At 33.4% G+C, this 21,779-nt stretch overlaps 1 long non-coding RNA gene across 1 annotated transcript in view; it reads left to right on the top strand.

Moving 5' to 3' along the window:
• Positions 1-4,143, top strand: part of LOC150022421 (uncharacterized) — a 33,405-nt gene extending 29,262 nt beyond the window's left edge. Inside the window, exon 4 of the long non-coding RNA XR_016509598.1 lies at positions 3,655-4,143. This is a non-coding gene — a long non-coding RNA (uncharacterized LOC150022421). The remainder of the gene's footprint in view (positions 1-3,654) is intronic.
• The last annotated feature ends 17,636 nt before the right edge of the window (positions 4,144-21,779 follow it).

Below are 21,779 nucleotides of genomic sequence, written 5' to 3'. Positions count from 1 at the left end.
ATTCTGACTTTTCAAAATAATTCATTATTTCAAGAGTCACTCATCCTTTTAGTTGTCTCACATAATTCTATTTATTTACTTATGTTAATAAAGGAAATCAAAAATTAACACAAGTCAATTAAAGTTCTTCCATAGAGCATGCTCAAAAACCATAGAAATTTATAATTAGTAACTAAATTTTTTTTTTACTTCAACCTTATAGTTACCACACCTATTTATTAAATACAGTGGAAACTTTAAAAAGTAACACTAGTAATATCTCCAAAATTTCTATGTAGTTTCTATCATATACTATTTAATATATATAAGATATACAACTATATATGTAGTTCATGTGTAATCCTATATATAATGTAAAAAAGTATTTTTATTTATAGTTGCACCAGCTCTGTGAGGTTTTAAAAATAGATCTTAGCCCAATTCATAGGTAAGGTGGTGGTAATCAGAGAATTAAAATGCCTTACTCAAGTTGCTATATCTGCTAATTTTTAGAGCTATAGACGATAACACTTATTTTAATTCCTTGTACAGTATTTCTTTTTTTACTTTTTATAAACTATAACTATAATGACAAAGAAATCTTTGTAGCTTATAATGACTACATTTATACGAGTCAATAATCACTATTAAAGATTCTCTGAATACAAAATTACAACCTCCATAATGGCTTTAACAGAATTTTTGGTTACAGAGTCAATACACTCCTTCTGACTAAACTGCCATTATACATAGGATGTAATTTCGTGGTGAAAAATGACTGTAATAGCACCTGCTGGTCTTCACTTCCAGCCAAGCTATTCTGTAGCATAAATTTAATGAGATTCCAATGAAATTGCCAGATATTGAAATTTTATATAGCCATTAACTATAAATTTCAACAGAACTGTATGTACACACAAGGCTTTGGCTGGTTAAGTCATCATTTTTTGTTTATTTAACTATTTACATTTTTAAACTATTAAAATTGAGATCTTAATTTTCCCTATATGGTACTGTACAAAAAAACGAAACATTTTTATGAACAACTTCTTTTTACCAATATTAGCTTCACGCCCCCACCCAAAGCCTAGAAATAAAACTGCCTTTTCAGAAATGACCTCCCCAATTATTGAATTCTGCTACTCTCAATCAATACATATCCAATGTAGAAAAATTCTCTGACAGATGGCAAAGATGTATTCTATAATTGCAAATAGAACTCTCATTACCTCAGTCTCATCCTTTGTGAAATAAGCAGATTGGATAACTAGCATTCAAGCATCTTTAATTCTAAACAGTATATCACATTTTTGTTGCTTTTCTGTAAGATTTAACTTGTGTTTTCTCATGACAGGTGGCATAGCCCTTGATGAAAATAGTTTCACACATTTTGGAAAAATTTCAGAAACCACTCAACCTATTTTTAACAGAAGTCACTTAACAGGAAAAAAAATAGTTGTACAGTTGACAAGACAGCAAAATGGGGTCCTTGCAATCAGCGGCAGTAGGGTAGCTACCAAGCTTAGGACAAGAACAACCAAAAGGCGCTGTGACTGGAGTCCAGGACCCGACCATCTGTGATGGGTTGGAACCAGGCCAGGCCTGCTCGGATGGAACTAGGGGTGAAGTGGGTGGCAGGGTGAGAACAAGGAAGCCAAGCTATTGCCAGAATAGTTTTCAAAAGTAGTTTCAAAAATCACAGATTTGTGGCAGGGGCGTGCAGGGAATCTTTGAGACATTTTCTAGTCAGCTTCCGTTTATCAGACAAAAACCTTGAGTAATGTACATCTCAAACTTCCTTACGAGGAGGAAGTAAGAAAAGATATTCTGAGTTAGCTGCCAGAGAGGTGAGAACAATTCTGGAGGTAATGTGTTCCTGTAAATAATGTGAAGAAAATGTTTTAAAAAAGAAAATACTGATTATATGAATGAAAACTGAAGACAGTACTCATCCTCCCCAGGCACCCATTTTTAACTTCAGCTGCTAATGCTAAGTCTCCCTGGGTGTTTTTTCCATGTAGCTAACACTAATCCTGATTCTTTCCAGGACTGATTTTGCCATTCCAACCACTGAAAAACCAAGATCAGTACTTATATTCACTTTAAAATTATACTTTCTTTTTCTCCTAAATCATTTAATAATCACTGTGATATATTTTTGATTAATCCTTCTATCTTCATTCCTACAAGTTCTACAGTTTCTCCTTACCAGCTCATTTCTGATCCTTTCATTTTATTACCTGTATAGTAGTAATGAAATTCTGACTTCACATTTTCCGGATTTTTTTTTCTCTGCAGATTACTTTGCTATCAGAGACCACTTTCCAAAGCCCAAAACTGAATATTAAATTTCACTGCTCAAAAAATATTTCTCCATTAAAAAATGTTTTCTAATGATCAAAAATATACTTGAATATTCCCAGATTTGTTACCAAATTTCTTTCCTATGCCCCTGTACTTCAACCATAACTAAATAACTATATTTCCCAGAATTGTTGTCATCCTCTGTAATTAAATTGATTTTGAAGACTATAGTACCCTTTACTCATGTTGAAGTTTAAAATTTCACTTTCCTTTATTTCTACCAAGAGGTACAGTTTTGCTATACTTTGATTTTAACCCTCTCTTTAATTTATTTAAACAAAACTTCTCTATATTTATCTTATGATAATTTTGGAAAAATAGTTTACATATCTTACTAGTCATCAAGCTTCTATAAAATAGTAACTGTATATTTTTGGTCTAAATCTACTACTGCGGCCATCCAAAGCTTTGAATCTCATAGACTCTCAATATATATGCATTATACTTTTATTAAATGTTTAAGGTACCATTTTCTCTCTTACCTAATACAAAGAAGAGATAATAATCATAACATTAAAATAGAATAAAATTCAGATATTATTTTTTTGTAACTTTGTTTTATAGTGCACATATATAATTTCAGAAATACATTTGTCTTCATTTCTCTGTTGACAAAGGCTGCTAAAATTTTGGTGTAAAGTCTTCTGCTTCAAACTTTCCATCAAGTATTTAATAGTCCATAAATGAGTAGAAATATTAATTATGGATAATTCCACACAAATGTAACTGCAAATATTGTAATGTATTTATACTTGTAAAGTAGTGACTATATGCTCAATTTAACTAACCACTTTCTCATATACATTTTGTACACACATAATGTGACCAGCACTTAAACCTAAGTCTTTTTAAAAATGCATAAGAGAAACAATTATTTCCCCATAGGTTTTACTGACAATTCAACCACAATTGTTTTCATAGTTTAAAATTGATTACAGATACACTATTCTTAGACTATGAGATTATCATGTCTGAGATTCAGAGGTTCCTAATATAAACTTCCTTCCTTTGATGAACTTGTATATAAGGCATTTTATGTGTACACACCAGTTTACGTAAAAAATCAAGCCAGAATTCTTTCAGAGGAAACAGTTTGTGGTACAGTTTAAGTTTGTGGAAGTCGACTAGTAAAAACTATCTTAATCTTTTGTATTCATTTAATACATAAAATTATGAATTTTGTTCATATATTTATGAAAAACCAACTTTTAAGAAGATTGTGTGACAGGTATGTAAACTAAACATTACCTTCTTTGGGAATTTCAGAAGTACCTTTTTTATGTTTCACAGTATGCTATACTTTATACCCAGATATAATGCTGCTATCCTGTTAATGCATGTGAAGATGTGACTGATCTGCTGCCTGAGGATTCTTCCACCCAGTGTACACGTGTAGTCTGCACTCAGCCACTATGGCCACTACAGAAAAACCATGATCAATTGCTGCTTCAGAAGCAGCTTCTTTGCATCACAGACTGAATGATCCATGGACCTTGAAAGAACCATCCCATTTGAGATGACCTTATGAAAGAATGATGTCTGCTCCTGCCATTTCCCAGATTTGATGCCTAGGGATATAAATCTATATTTTGTTTCAGTGTTTATCTGAAGTAAGTTTTTCTTCTCTGCCTGATTGTAGTCTGACCCACTTCTCCACACTGGCTTTACCATCATCTATTCTCTTCTAGCCTCCAAGTCAATAAAACTGAGTTGCCAGTAGTCTGTCCTTAGTATTGACTGATGCAATGTATGGCATAGGCATGGATTCTTCCCCTAAAACAACCTCATTGATTTTCTATGCCTAGGGTTTATTCTAATATAAATTTATAGTTTTAGGATTGGAGGAATCTTTAGCAAATGCACACAAGACATCATAAAAGTAGTACAATCCCACTAGCAAAATCTCACTAATCTGGATTCATCAATTTGTAATTAAGATAGTTATATGGGAGTTAATTAAAATTTATATTTATACATATTTTTATTGTTGAAAACCCACTAGCTTAGAGGAAATGCTTACTCTATTTAGAAAAAAAAGCATTTTGAAAGATACTAAAATTACACATGTATAAGCTTATGTGTGTAATAAATATATATATTCTGATAACCTATTTCATACAACTGTGATTATATCAAGTATGTGATCAAACTATTTTTGAATAAAAATTATGTTTTCTAATTTCAGTAACTATTTTATAAGATTCATCTTTACTAGAATTACTCTAAATTTACTAAGATATTAATTTATTTCTAAATGTTACCATGCAAATATTAAATGATTAAATAATATTTAGTTAAGTAAGGTAAGTAAAAAAATATATAAAAGATGACTACAAAGTTAAGAAACAAAACCTCATTGAAGGAAAAAGATAGAATAATAAAATTCATTTTTTTCAAAATTCTAACAAATATTAAACAAGCACTTTCAAATGCTAGGTACAAAGTGCATTCTCTATACCCTAAGGAATCCATAGTCTAGTGGAGACCAGGACATAATCTGAAAGTGTCAATGTGTAAGGAAAGAACAGGAACATACATACGTATAAGTGAAGATACACATATGTTTTTGAGTACTAAACAGGGTCAGGAAAGGAATCTTGAATTTGAAACTGTAACATATGAATGAGGTCTCATTTTGTGTTCATGGTGTGGTAGAAGGAATGAGTGCAAAAAGAAGCACTTAAAATTAATATTAGGCTTGGAGTCACAGAGCAGGGTTGTATCCAGGGGACTCTCGGAGCTCTGTAATGCAGATCTGAAGTGTGAGGCAAAGGGAAGTGGAGAGACTAAAGGCAGGCTGGTCGTGCAATGTCATACATCATTTTAAGAAAATGTAATGTAGGCAATCCCCTGGCTGGTTTGGCTCAGTGGATTGAGCGTCGGCCTGCGAGCTAAGTGTCGCTGGTTCGATCTTCCAGTCAGGGCACATCAGAGAAGGAAAACTCTGATTTCAAAAACCTCCGCTGCCTTGCAGCATACCTCTTCAGGGGAAAGGCTAAGGGAGTAAACCCCGACAGAAAATCCGGAGCCGGAGTCCCTAAGGCGGTTTGACGTTGTAGTCAACGCCGGCAACTCCTGCGGCGCACCTGAAGCCAAGCTGTATTGACTCCGTCTTTCCCTTGGATCCCTCAGCTGCGAAGAGAGGGGGGGTCTGCTGCATGAGCAACAGCAGACCCTCCATATCACCCTGCCCAGGCTCTGTAGCTTCAGCTTCACTGGAGAGGACACTCCAGCGTCATCGCAAGATGTCGATTCAACACGGGAGGAGACAGATACCGTGTCACTCCTGAGTCGGACTGCACAGCCATTCTCGGCGGTGCAGATAGACTCTTAAGAAGCTACACCATCGTCTCTCGAGACAGACGGCTGCCGACGACAACGACGAATGTAGGCAAAGAAGAGCTGTTGAAGAACAAGTGCAGTTAATGACATTTTAATCATCCTTTCTAAGTTAGAAATCTACAAATGCCAGATGTTAAGTAACACAGCGCTTGGGAAAGTTTATAGTCAGCGGCTTGTTGCAGTTCATGTTGTCTCAACCAGACTGCTGACCTCCAAATAACTTTTTCATTACCCTCTACATATTCATTTCCCCCAAAATCAATAATTGTGCTTAACTTATATAACTTGTATAATAAGTGCCGCTTTACTTGAAAGTTTCTCTTTATGCATCATTAGTTCATCAGATGTACATTTTCATTTTTTAAAATGCATTTTCCAATACCTAGAATTCACTTTTACCATTGCTTTCAATACAATGGTTTTTCTGCTCTACAAACTTCACTACAGTTTATTGAAATACCAAGAGTTATACTCACATGAGCTACCAGGCGACAACATGGATGAGAGATAATACAATAGGCTCCATCCTCAAATTTTAGAGCTAAAATCTCTCCAATCACTTGAAGAATTCAAACTCAGACTTGAATCTGAAAATTAATATTATATAAATAATATCACTGCATATATATTGGTGTTTGTATTATTTCAATGTTGCCTTTTTTTACGTCTGCACCTTGAGCAAACTATCTGTATATATATAGTTCACCCAATTTTATTTGGAATTTGCATTTGACAAAAACAAATTAACAGACAAGAAAAAATTCAGCATTAATACATTGCATCACTATATATATATTATATATATATATAATACACACACACACACATATATATATATATATAATTTTGAGAGTCAAATATTTATTTACCACAGTGTGTGTCTGTTCTCTTACCCCAGTACTCCAGCTTTAATTTTTCTGGAAGCTTCTTATCCCATTTAATGATTAAACTGCAGCTTACTTTGCACTGTAATATATTTAAATCCTTAGGGTATAGTTCTTAATGTTTATGATTAGAGAACACTTTTTGGACTCACTTTATATGCATTATATATAGATTACAATGGATTTCCAATAAAGGAAGATAAGCCAACCATTAAACTCATGTATGACAAATAAAAGACAATTGTGTTTATTCTCACTGCAAACCATCACCATTTGTCAAATGTGGTTGATGAGCCATTGCAAATTCCTTGCATGGAGCATACTAATTATAGTAACTCTGTGCTGAAGACTTTTGAAAATAAGCTTTTTTAAACCCTACCCACATTACAAATATATCTGTTAAAATTAGATAGTCTTTTGTTTTGATGTATTTGTCACTAAGATTCATTTTCCCATAACCCATAATTTACTCCACTTAATGGGTTCTACATATTTTTACTAAAAACATAAAACTTATATTCAATTTGGTGATAAAAATGTGATCTCATATATATATATTATATATATATATAGTGTAAATATGTACATATGTATAAAATTTTATCAGCAAAATTTAATTTTGGCCCTGTAATTTGATTTCTGAGAAAGTTATTTAAATCAGCAGATTCTTTGTCCCTTGAGAATTGTTCCTAGACAATGCAGTTGTACCATAAACAATATTTTAATTTTCTAGCATGCTATTGCAATTATGTCCCATTTTTTATAGAGGTGCAGTCTTAGGGTTAAAAAATTAAGCAACTTATTCAAAAATCACAAAATTAATGAATGACAGAGCTAGGTTTTAAATCAAGGTCTGCTGATTTATAAGTTATTTTTTATCTTCCCCATGGACCTGCCTCTCAGAACTGAAAATGTGACCTGAAATTCATTCACATCAGCATTAATTTATCTTCAAGTAAAGTAAAGATTACAAAAAAAAAAAGTCATCACTTTGGATATAATTAAAGAATTGTTCCTCTGGCATCCAAGCTTATTGTTGGATTTTTCTCTTATAAAAGCAAAGGACTATTCTCTTTGGCCGTGAGAAATTTTATTACAAAACCATCAATAAAGACATCTTGATGAACCATCTGGAATTAAAGAGGACTGAAGGGAAGAAATGAGGAAAGGTTAAAAAACAACTAAATTGATACAGTGTAGAAAAAAAATTGCTTGAGGTTGGATGTAATTGAATCAAAGACATACGTGGTATACATAATGTCAATGTAAGTTATTGCTTTTTGCACAATGTATGTGACAGTTGAGAAGCCACATACATAGAATAAATATAAGTTTGAGTGAGACAGATTTCACTCACAGAGGGTGGTTTTTAGTCACTCTGAGTTAATCAATTTCTTTAGACCAGCTTCCCAAGTGCTGTTGAACAATTAGGATTATTTCATGCCAAAATAATAAAGTATAATCTTTTGCATAACTGAAAGTCACCAAATTAAAGAACTCTAATCATTTTATAAATTTTTTCATACTAGTCTACTGATTGCTATAAGTAATTTTTTAACAACGTACTAAATTAATGTAAAATTGTATTTTTTATTAAAAAGCCCCCATTTCTACATTATAAATATTTTAAAATGTGATAATGACAGTACTATTAAGAAAAATACTCAAGGGACTACCCAAAAATATGTATGGGTAATCTAATTTTGCTGCCTATTTTTTTACTTTTAACTTCTCAGTGACTTTTAAAAGTTGGTATTATTACCTCTGTTTTAAGGTGAAAGAAATTCAGGGGTCTAAATAACCATTCCAAGGTCACATAAATATATGACCATAATAATTATTCCAAGGCCAGATAAATATAATATATGTTAAGTGGGATTTGAATTCAAATTTATCTGTCTTAAAAGACTACCTCTGTTCTTTGCACTCTTACCTCAGTTACACAATGATTGCTGTAAAGTTATGAAAATGCTGTGCAAATTCTAAATTAAATCATCACCCATGGTTTATTAGATGAACAATGTTTGTGCAGTACGTGTGCTCTCTCCTGGAGAAAATAGGGAGTTATGCAATATTATTCTCATTTTTGATAATCTCAGAAATGTAGACTAGAAAAAATTGGTAGTTAAAAGAAAATAAACAATTTAATATGAAGAAGCATGTACAAGTTCCATATAGATAGGGCTGGCATTAACTGCCATAAATGTGTGTGGATACTAGGAAAAACTTTTACGGAGAAAGGCCTTAAAGAATAGCCACTAATTATGTAGTTATAGAGGAGAAAGTAATACTTTCAAAGGAGACTGGTGGAAAGGATTATTATTATATGTAAATGGGGAACGTGGTTGAGAAGTGGTAGAGGTGAGTATGGAGAATTTAAATGCTACATGGTGATTTAAATTTTATTTTGTTGTGATTCATGTTCATTAACATAGTTTTTATCGAAAGTTGATAATGATTAAAGAATTTGTGAACAGTGTTCAATGGGGCTAAGGAGTGCAAAAAGAGAGGCTAGTTAGAAAGCATTGAGCAATGTGGACTTCGTATAAGGTGGTAAATACAAATGGATATATGTCATGTAGGAATTATACATTTAATTTTCTATTTTTTTCCTTCAAAATGGTTGTGATGGACCATTATAAAGGACATTTTGAGAGATCTATCCTAAAGCACAAAGTCTAGGGCACCACATGTATATTTTAAGGAGGATAAACACTAGAATGGACATTTACAAGGAAAGTGGTTCTGTTAGAGATCATCCAAGGTTTCCAAGCTGTCTGGGAGAAGTATTGCATGGTATAAAATTCTATTCTCTGTTTTTATTAATTTGACTATTTTAGATACATCATGAAAAGATGAATAAATTGTACACATCTGCTATACAATATTGTGCCTATATTTAATAACTCTATTGTGCACTTAAAAATTTGTTAACAGAGTGGATCTCAATCTATATATTCTTAACATAATTTTTAAAAAGAAAGAGAAAAAGACTATCTTGTGACATTAGAAATGTGAAATTATTAATTTGTTTCAGAATCTTAGATAACTGGTTTTGTTTAAAAATATTATAGATTGACAATGAAAAGAAGGTTTTATTTTTATAGCAACCATATTAAAAGTAATAATTTAGAATAAAATATTTATAAATGACTATACTTACTTTATTATACTTTATGGAAATGATCAGAGAAGCAACCTATTTTCTATTTTATGTACTCAAATGTGTTTAATATATTTAAAAATCACTTTTTATACAACACATTTCCACAGATGCTCAAATCCATTATATAAAGGGGCACATATTTGCATATAATCTACACACATCCTCCTCTATACTTAAGTCATCTATAGATTACTTATAATATTTAATATAATATAAATGCTATTTAAAGTTTTCATACAGTATTGTTTAAGAAATAACAGGGAAAAAAGTCTGTATATGTTCACCATAGATACAGCTGTTGTAGGTCCACCTATTTAGTAACATCAGCCACAATGCAAGACTTTTTTCTAAATGTTTTTAATTCAGTGGTTGGTTAAATCTGCAGATGCAAAACTCATATTTACAAAGAGATGATGGTGTATAATAAGCACCATATTAGGATTTGGGGATGAAATACACAAGACATTCCCTGCTCTCATGAAACATGGTGCATTGTTGGAGAGATATGTAAAATTATACATTTACAGTGTATTAAAATGGCTACTATAAGCAGTGTGGACACAGAGTCATGAGACTTCATAAAAGGGATAGTTCACTTGAGTGAAAACAGAAACATGGCAGATGTATTATATCTTCTTAAAAATATAGTCTATAGATAAAATGTACAAAATAATATTGTACAAGGTATGTATATATTTACAATTTTAAAATACACATTCAAACATCTATAGTACATTAAAAATGGAGAAAATAGGAGATAAAACAGTGATAACTTAAAATATCTACTTCACCAAGGCTTTATTTTTATAGCAACCCATTTATAAGTAATAATTTAAAATAAAATATTTATAAATGACTAGACTTACTTTATTATACTTTATGAAAATGATCAAAGAGGCAACCTATTTTGTATTTTATGCACTCATTTTTTTTTATTGGGCCAGTCCTGTTCACATGCTTTTAAAATACTAGAACAAATGTAGTCTCTGAGATTATGTTTTTAATCGATCTCTATTTCTTGCCATTCTCACTGGTCTCCCAGGAAGAATAAGCTGTTAAGCAGAGACAGAGCGATTGTTGTAGTATTTTATGGAACCCAGTGAAAAGAGCTCATAAGTTATGACCTTATTACTTAATTATAACAGAATTATGCTTGAACCCATTCTCCAGGCTTAAAAGAGCCATATTTAATTCATTATTCTAGCTAGAATAGATAAAGCATTAATTTTTAAGTCATAGCCTAGCACCTACGGGGATAATGCTCATAATTTTTTCACTCTGTATAGTAAATACTATAGTAGTCACTACAGTTAATATAAGGAATACTCATTGTTCTCTCATCCACTATTTTATGAGACACATGTGAGTCAGAGAAGCCACTGATGACTATGGCTATGTGTGTGTATGATGTGTGCATTTGTGCATGCATGTGTACCTGTGTGGGGTGAGATTGTGTATAATGGAATTTGGGGGGAAATTTAGATTCAAGTACTATTTAATAGAAAAAAAATCATGTTAAAATATCTTTACATGGAGAGTGGATTTATCTTCAGAAGTAAGTTACTGTGCTCTTGGTTATAATTTTATCCAACATTTCATTCACTTATCTGTATTCAAGGGCCAGTTATCACTCCCATGAATTATTTCATTTCACTTTTTTTCTACATATGTCTGCCATTTATCCTTTTGGCTGCTTATTAGCACCTACACCCAAGAATGGTAGAAACAGAAGGTGAAAATTAAACTTGACAATGTGCCTCTTGATATCTTTCATAGTAATGATGTAAAATGATGGGCTATATTGATAACTCTGAAGTATCTTTGGATTTACTTTTTCTTTATGGCTTCTTTTCACTGTGACTGGAGCAGCACCGGTAGGTGAACACACCGCTTATTCCTGTGGAATACTGTTATCGAGATTACTTTTATAAAAATTCATAGAGCTATGCATGTCAATTATATCTCAGTGAAACTGGGACAAAGTTCTAAATACTGTCCTGTAAGAAGTGAGTGACTCAGAAAGATGTAGGAGTATAAGAAGATAAACCTATGTAGTATATGTAACAGTGAAAATTTGATTTACATATTCATGCTAAATAGTTATGGATCTCATGCTATATTTCAGTCAGTGACCATTTTGATGAAAAACATAAGAAAACAGAAATAACAGTACTCAAATAAGAGATTACCAACTTAATGCAGGTGAAGTAGGAGGTAGTTTAACATATATTGGCAGTAACTTTGTTTGCTAGAAGGAGAAATTTGAGTTTACTTAATTGGTATTGGTTGGCAAATTTTTGAACATATATCTACACAATAAGCTATTGTGTAGAAATTCTGAGAGGAAATTTATTTGACCTCTGAAGTCTAATTATTATAATGCTCAGATTCAATAGATATAATTAAAACAGTCTCTAACACTCAACAAGTGCTCAATAAATGTTAGCAATAATTTTAATAGCATAATTAAGAATCTCTAATAGGAATAAAAAATGAAAAGGCAAGAAATAAGTCAAATGTAAGTTACCTTTAGCAAATGGAATCTGGTCATTATTAATTGATTAGATTCGGGGAAGATAAATAAACATAAAGTATATTTCAAGCATATTCTATTTTGTGCCTAGGTTTTCAAAAGTAATTAAAACAGATAACAACATCAAGAGAATAATTAAGTTACAAGAAATTATTTTCCCTTTTTTGTATTTGTTAGAATAGGCTTAGTGCCAGTGACTTAACACAGAAAAGAATGAGCTCACGTGTGGGTTCTGGCAACTCTCTAAGGCAACAGTTTTCTGTACACAGGCACTGAAGCTACTTCCGTCCTGCACCTCCATCACGTCAACACAAGGCTGCCTGAACAATTACGCAACATACGGTAGAGGATTTTATTATTTTTGAGCCAGTACATATGCTTTCTTCTTTCTGTCTGTGTCATAGACTCCTTGGCTCTGCTGATACTGAGCATGGCCTATGTGACTTGCTTCAGCCAAAAGAATGTTGGCAGAAGTAAAAAAAAAATGTAGCGGCCTTAGGTGTACTTCTGTGGTTCAGCAGGGCACCTTGGTCTCCTGCCACTTTTATTAAAACCATGCCCCAGGAGCTGCCGTCCTTTCAGAATTTGGTCCCACACTGAAAGCAATGAGCTAACTGGTCTCACACTTGCTCACACTTTCAGCAAGTGAGAGCAAATGTCTTTCTTGGAAAATTCAGGCATTAGGTTGCTGTTAATTTCCTTTTTTGTTTATGTAATTTCAATTTCACTAATAACTGCTAAACTCTTAATTATGCATTCCCTACTTGCAATAGGTTTGTTTGCTCTTCTTTTGCAAGGTCTTCAGGTAGGAGATTCAGTTACGGTTTTGAACCCTTTCTTTATAAGATTGACCGTAGGCATTTACGGCTATCAATTCAGCTCCAAGAATTGTTTAACTCCTTCCCATGAGTCTCGGTATAGAACTACTCATTGGCTTCACATCAGACAAAGAAAACATACAATGCCATCCTCCTGTGTTCCCCATAGGAAAGACTGTAGCCTGAACTCCAGAGTTCTCTATTATATTCATAGATATACTGAGTCTGAACCTGCCACAGTTCAGTTTGACATATCCTTATGTCTGGAGTTCCTGTACCAAAACATGGATTTGGAATAATTTACCTAGCTGGAATACAGGCTATTTAGATAAGGTGATTGGCAGCTTTCTCTTGTCTAAAAAAAGAGATATACATAAATATCCTTTATCAAACACATAATTACCTCTCTAAGATAAGAATAAGATGACAGTAGAATAACTTTGTTCCCTTAATTCTAGTTTCCTGGTATTAATATCTGACAGAAAACAATAATCACGTATAAAATTTATGCTGTGAAAGTAAAACAAAATGTGAATGAAATGTTTTGCTTGTTTCATGTTTATTAATTCACCAAATATTTACTGGGCTCTACTACATGCCAAGAACTGTTTTTTTGTTTTTTAATTTTCATTTACTTTTATTGTTTTTCTATTATAGTTGTTCCATTTTTTACTATGCAGCAGAAAGAAACAAGAACTATTTTTAATACTGGCGATTGAACAGTGAATGAGAGAAATGGAACTAGAACAAACTAACAAGATACATTGGTTAAGTTGTAGAGACTAGTATTGATAGTTATTGTAGGTAAAAACAAGGGAGAGATGTGCAATAGGACACTGGCTGAGAAAGCAGTTCAGTCTCTGAAAATAATTGCAGTCAAGGACTCAGACCCTTCTGGCTGGCCATCTTCTTCTCTTTTTCTTTTCTTTTCTTTTTTTCCATTCTTACCAGAGGTGCCTGAATTTGGCAGTCTCTCAAGCAGGGTGCTTCCTCAGGTGCTTTGACAAAGCTTCCTTTAGAAGGAGCAGGAAGAAACCCTATAGGCACATTTTTTTCTGATTAGGTACTCAGTACTTTTCCACTCTTGCCCTCCATCCTTTCCCTTCCCTTGATCCCGAGGTTCATAAAGCTGCCAGAGGCCTTGGGTGGGGCTTCTGTGGCAGTAGGACAATCCTCATGTCTGGCCCTCCACAGGTATGCCATTCTGTGAAGGAAAGTGGAAAAGGAAGTCTAAAATTTCTCCAGTATTAGACTCTGGTGTAGCAAGTGATTAAAGGTTTCACTCGTTCATTCTTGGTTTGTTTTCTAATTAACAACTAATTAATTAATTTATGTTTTAAATCTTTAAATTTATTCAGGTAAATTTTTATTCTTTAACACCCTTATTACTCTTCAATTCTTTCCTATCTCCCTCTTTCTCCCTCTCCTTAGGTAGTACAACTCTACCCACCTTGTGCCTCAACTGAGCTCCTGACAAACTGACTTTAAAATATGGGGATTATCCTGGATTATCGAGATGGACACAAAGCAAATCCAACTGTCCTTAAAAGTGAAAGAAGGAGGATGCAGTGGCCAGAGGAAATGGAGAATGGGGGCCATGAGCTAATGTGGACATGAGCTTTTGGAAGCTGGACAAGGTGGTGAGTCAGATTCTCTCCTAAAGCTTTCATGAAGGAATACATTCCTGCCGACACTGACTTTAACCCCATAAAACCTGTATCGGGACCTACAGAAATGTAACACTAAAAACGTTGGTTGTTAAACTACTAATTGTACTGTAATTTGTAACAACAGCAATGGGAAACCAATCTACGCGCTCTCTCAGCCAGGTACAGAAGGGAGCTGTTGCATCATGACGTTCCTCTGCTTCATACTCAGCTCATTTCATAGCTTAAGAGATATTTTCCAAGGAGTCATGGGGCATAAACCCATAGACCCAAGGTTGACTTTATTTTTTTTCCATTCAAAATTATAGGCAACAATATGTCAGATGAGAGACAATACGTTAAGAAAAAATGCAGTAAATCAGAGTAAAGGTGACAGATTTCAGGATGTGTATTAATTTTAATGGGATATCTCAAAATTTCCATTTACTCTTAACTACAGGCTATGGAATATAATAAAATACAATTTAATAAATATTAAAAGTTCTAAAGCTTTTTTCTTTTCAATTAAATTTTTGGAATGACATTAGTTAATAAAATTATATGGGTTTCAAGTGTACAATTCCATGATACGTCATCTGTATGTTGCATTGTGTGCCCACCACCCAGTCAAATTTTATGTCACCATATAGTTGACCTTTGCTCCGTTTACTACCCCCCTGCTCTGTATCCCTTCCCTGTTTGTTGTCTGTGTCTATGAGTTTTTATTTGTTTGCTTTTCTTTTTTGTTCATTTTTGCTTTCACTTTTATACCCACATATAAGTGAATTCATATGGTTCTTGACTTTTTCTGTCTGACTTATTTTCTACTTAGCATGATATTCTCAAGAGCCATTCATGTTGTTGCAAATGGCACTATTTCATCTTTTCTTATGGCCGAGTAGTATTGTATTTTACCCCTTTTCTTTTGTCATTTCTCTTAAGGGTCACAAGAATGGAAATGCAAAGATACATTAAGATAAACAGAGATTTCAAAAAAATCACTTAATAAATATTGTGCTTTTCTTTTTGTAAACATAAATCTCTGCCAAAGTGGAAAACAATATATGCCAAAACAATAAATTGTCATAATGAAAACAAATTGTGCTGAAGTTAAGGAGTGGTTTATAAGAAAGCATAATGGGTAAATATATCTCAAACTGTTTTATAGGTTTGCAACACCATTGGGAACATTGCATTTATCCATCAGGGTATATACATAGTGATAACATATAGCATAATTTAAATTATTAGTATTGAGATAAAATTTGCATGAGATATTAAGCATGAAAGATTTTTCTCTGTATAACACAAGTATCATTGCTTAGAGCTCTTTATTGAACTAAGACGTTTTAGGACTTGCAAAATACTCTGAAACATATGCTTGAAATACACAAAATGCTTGAGTCCTTAAATTTAAAACATATGTTTTTTTTTTTTTTTTTTTTTCTGCCTTCATCTGTGGTTCTAAAGACCAGTTGAGCTTGGGAAAGTTTTTAATGTGACTGCTGAATTTTCAAATCACAACTCACTATTTAGTAAACTTGTTTCTGTTCTTGAAGAACTAGCTTCTGAAATAGTTGGTATTTATCGAAAACACCAAAACTCGACATGGAAATAGTCCTCTAAAATTAAACAAGTGTCAGATTGTGATGCTCTTGTGTACATAGGCTTGATCACACACCCACACCTTCTTGTTGAGAGACTCTTCCTGCTCTCAGCGGCAAGACTTTGCAATGTGGGAATTTGGCTGAAACCGATTTTCTGTTTCTTGCCAGCATGTCAGAGATTGTACTTTCGAAGTGGGATGTAAAAGAACAAGCAGCTGTCCCCAGCCTTGAAGATTCATCTGGTGTATTAGTTTAGAAAACCAGCTTAACATCAATTTAACCTTTAAAGAGTGTATTTAAAAATAAATGTCTTGTGCAGTTGTCTATTAAAAGAATGTGAATTCTTTTTCGCACCAGAAAAAAAAAAAAAAAGAGAGCCGTGCTTCAAAATTAGCTCTGTATAGAATCCATGTCCTAGGGGAGAAATACTTGTTTCAGTAGTTAGGTTATCTGCACCACTGGGCTCCAACTAATTAATTTTATTTTCTAATAGTGTACCTCAAGGAGGTCACATTATTAAACTTTGATTGAATGAAGTAGCAAGGCAGGAAAGCTTTGACAAGCAATAAAAATTGCCTACTATTCATAGAATCTCAGAAAATCAAATACTACTTATTCATTATTGAAAGTGGGAGGCAGATGTGCTGCGCTGGAAAAACACTGAAACTAAAGGTAGGGGGAAAAAATGCCTGTCCTCGGAGCCGCTAATGCGTTTGAGCAAGTTAGCTGACTTCCTTGAGCTGCCCTCATCCGTACAATATAAGTGATAAAAATACTTAGCTTATAAGGCATTGTTTACAATCAAAAGTAATAATAAACGTGACAATATTAAACATTTTCAGAACAAAAATATAATACACTATCATCATTAAATAAAGTTTATAAAAGAGAAAATATTTTATCAATATTCTGTGTTTGTAAAATCTAATAAAATACCTTTTATTATACATTATTTATCCAGAAATAATCAGAGTGCCACGGAATCAGTCTAGAGGGCTAGATACCAATGAGGGAGAACTCTTACAGTAGAAAGCAATTGTACCGAGAGGCTTCAGTAACGCTTGGCAGGATTGTCTATGAAGAGTTTACCTTTTCTGTGATTATTTACTTTGTTCATAGACTCACTTGCTTTTTAAAGAGATGTCTCTATTTATACCCAGCTGCTTGGCTGCAAAAAAGTTGCCCTACAGTCTTACTGGGCAGGAAGACCTGTGAATTTTGGAGTCTTTAGAATGTTCCTAAGTTAATATAAGGGAAAAAGTACATCAAAAGTACTGTCACAATGGAAATCTGCTGCAAAATTGGGGACATTCTTTGCCATTAAGACCCCTGGACTTTCTACAGTGAAGATCTGCCATTCTTCTCCTCTCTGTGGTCACTACAACCAAATCAAGGGATGTGGCTCCCATCCTGTCTTTCCTTTATTATTATGTCATCATGTCTCCTGATATTGGCCAAGCCACAGCCAAAAGCAGATCTCATTTTACAAACTTTATATTTACGATGTCAGCTAACTGAAACTCTCAGAAGATACACTGTTTCTGAAACACAGCTTGCTGGTGACAAACACAGAGTTTGTCATTCCTTTCCTTCATTGTCTTCATGCTAAAAGTATTTGGAGAATATTATAAAATGAACTGCGATCCTGATAGAATTTAATGTGTTACTTCCCCAGACAAGGACAGTGGAGTTCCAGCTTCACTGGCATGACTAACAGGAAAAATTGGGACTCCCTTTTCTTTCACACAGCAGTGGCTATGAAGTAGAACGAGAAAAGCAGCATATGGAGAGAAGCAGGAGCTCCTGGCCTTATGCAGGGTCACATTCCAGTATCACTTTAAACACCTCTCTCTCCATTTGTGCGTTTGTGTGTATGTGTATGTGTGTGTAAGAAAGATGGATCACATTAATTTTTACACTTATTTTATTTATTTATATTCTTATTGTTGACACTAAAGCAGATTTCCCCATTCTTGCCCCCTTTTGCCAACCTCCACCCATCCCCCACACACACACCCTTCCCTCAGGCAATCATCACACTGATGTCTGTATTTGTGAGTTATGCATATATATTCTTTGGCTAGTCCCTTTACCTACTTTCATCCCATCCCCCCTTACCCCTCTGCTCTGACAGCTGTCAGTCTGTTCCACATATCCATGCCTCTGTCTCTATTTTGTTCCTCAGTTTATTTTCTTCATTGGATTCCACATGAGTGAGATCATGTGGTATTTGTCTTTCTCTGACTGGATTATTTTATTTAGCATAATAATCTCTAGGTCCATCCATGACGTCTGGATAATAAGGTTATATAAATTTCAGGTATGCAATATTATAATTTGATTGCTGTATACACTACAGAGTGTTCACCACCAAAACTGTAGTTTCCATTCATCACCTTATACTTGACCCTCTCTACCCATCTTGCCCTCCTTCCACCCTCTTCCCCTCTGCTAACCAACCAACCTGTTTTCTGTATTTGAGTTTCAGGTTTGCTTTGTTTGTTTCTTTGTTTCTTTTAAATGTTAGCATGTACATAAGTAGTGTTGAAACTGTATTTTACACACAATAGAAATTGGGACTATAGGCTAGAATCAGAAATGGGCCTTTTATAAACAGATACCTACCTTCCTCCCAAGCATCCTGAATCAATGTTTCCAGATATCAGACCAATGAATTTTTTTTTTTTAAAGTCTTCTACTGGTGATTATAATGTGAACCTGAAGTTAAGTATCAATATGTAGAATTTGACCTATTTTCCAAGAAAGATTCCCTTTAAGACAAGATTTTTATTAACCTCCTGACCACTGCATAGTCATCCTTACTAGGAAAGTCATTGTGCTGAGCCATGGAGGAAAAAGGGAGGAATGTGGATTTAGTGAGTTTTTGAAATCCTCATGTCACAGTGTTTCGTGAAATATAGACGTTATATAGTCTTCAGAGTCAGCAAAATCCAAGGACATGGCCAAGAAATCTGATTCTGTTGGAGTTGTTTTCATATTAAAATAATATTGTTAAAGCTAATAAATGCATATGATAAAAATAACCAAACAATGAAAATATTTTTTTACCCACCAACTCATACTCTCAATTTTTATAAGTAATGAAAAGATCACAGTTTCTAGAGTAAGTTAACAGAATTAATCAAAAGTATACAATTCAATGCATATGCCACCTTTTGATTACAAAGGAAATATTGTTCTTCACCATTTTTTCCTTATTAAGTAATGTATCTTTGTGATCTCATAAAATCAGCACACTATATACATCTTAATACACCTATATGACTTGGTTGGGTAATATGTCTCAACCTATGACAACATTCTCCCATTGGTCTATTTTGATGTGGAGCCCTTGCATGAGAACCTCTTCATAAAGCAAAGATTTAATTTTCCTTCAACTGTGCACTATGGAAGATGCCAGGCTGTTTTTCAGATTTTGCTGTAACAGAAAGTACTGCAATTATTTCTCTTTACACTTGTGTTAATGTATCTTAAAATATATTCCTGGAAGAAAGATTTCTGGGTCAAAGATTATTTTTACTTTTGAAGTGTTATCTACCGTTGGTCCAACTAAACTGTACTAGTTGAAATTCCCATCAATAATGTAATAGTTCTTTTTTTCCCTCACACTATTATCAGCAGTGGCTTTTATCATCTCTTTCAGTTTTTTTTTAAACAAAGATATAGATTTTTCTCTAATTACCATCACCATTGATAGTCTTATATTAAGTAGCAAATTGTACCCCAAAATTCCTATCCAATTGCTCATTTACTCATTTGCTTACACGAAAGAAAAATCCTGTGGGATCAACACAGTCATAAAAGGGGCATCAATCCTGTTAGATTTGCTTGCTCCTCTACAAGTCATGCATGTATAATGGGAAATGCATGTATTGTGGTTATTTGTCAATAGAAAAAAACTAACACATATTACCAATTCTAATTGAAAATATGTTCATTTTGAAACTCATAAAATCTGCAGCTTTGTTGAAAATATTCTTGATTCATTAGGGATTTCAAATTTACAGTTTAATTAGACCTAGGGTATACTTCTGAGAGACGAATTTGTAGTGCAGTAAAGGAGATATGAAGATGTAATTTCTCTATTACATGAATGAGCTCACATATAGATTTTCGAATAGTCACCTTTGTCATCTATGGCTCTCTTTACATGTGAAATAGGAGATTAAAAAATTTAAATTGATGGAGAATATAAGAATCTTTGATTTGAAATAAATTAGTTTTTTTTTTTCTCACCAATGGGTGCTTTTTAAAAAATGTCTCTTACTATGTTATTGAGTAACAAAAGCCTGAATACCACATATAACCTGAGGACAAACTGATGAATTGTTGACAGTGTCAACCTGAAGCACAATGAACTATCTTGTTGTTGATCTTCTTTGAAACTGAGGAAGTGGTAGCAATAACCATCTTTTCTTATAGTAGATAAGACAATAATAAAATAGTTTTCTGATGTTATTAAACATGTTTTAATTACTGTACTTTAAGTTGATAAACGCTCAGCAAATAGGATTAGAGGGAATATACCTATAGACAATAAAGGCCATATGTGACAAACCCACTGCCAGCATCATACTGTATGGGCAAAAACTAAAAATCTCCTTAAGATCAAGAACAAGACAGGGAAGTCCACTTTCACCTTTTTTTATTCAACGTAGTACTGGAAGTCCTAGCCACAGCGATTAGACAAGAAGAAGAAATAAAAGACATCCATATTGGAAAGGAAGAAGTAAAACTATCTTTATTTGTGATGACATGATGTTATATGTAGAAAACCCCAAAGATTCCACCAAGAAATTATTAGAACTCATAAATGAATTCAGCAAAGTAGCAGGATACAAAATTAATATCCATAAATCAGTTGCATTTGTATATGACAATAATGAACTAACAGAAAGGGAAATTTTAAAAATAATCCCATTCAAAATTGCTACAAAAAGAATAAAATACCTAGGAATAAATCTAACCAAGTATGCAAAAGACCTGTATTCAGAAAATTATGACACTGAAGAAAAAAATTGAAGAAGATACTAATAAGTGGAAGCACATACCGTGTTTATGCATAGGAAGAATGAACATAATTGAAATGCCCATAATACCCAAAGCAATCTATAAATTCAATGTAATTCTTATCAAAATTTCAATAATATATTTCAAAAAACTAGAACAAGTATTTCAAAAATTTATATGGAACAACAAAAGGCCTTCCATAGCATCAGCAATCCTGAGAAAGAAGGAGAAAGTTGAAGGACTCATGTTGCCTAATATCAAACTGTACTACAATGCCATAGTAATCAAAACAGCATGGTACTTGCAGAAAAACAGACACATAGATCAATGGAACAGAACAGAGAGCGCAGAAGTAAACCTGCACCTTTATAGTCGAGTAATATTTGATGGAGGAAGGAAGCATATACAA

The sequence above is a fragment of the Furipterus horrens genome, unplaced genomic scaffold (assembly GCF_987537825.1).
Source record: "Furipterus horrens unplaced genomic scaffold, mFurHor1.1.pri manual_scaffold_1, whole genome shotgun sequence".
NCBI classification, from domain to species: domain Eukaryota; kingdom Metazoa; phylum Chordata; class Mammalia; order Chiroptera; family Furipteridae; genus Furipterus; species Furipterus horrens.
This window is presented reverse-complemented; position numbering and strand designations above follow the sequence as displayed.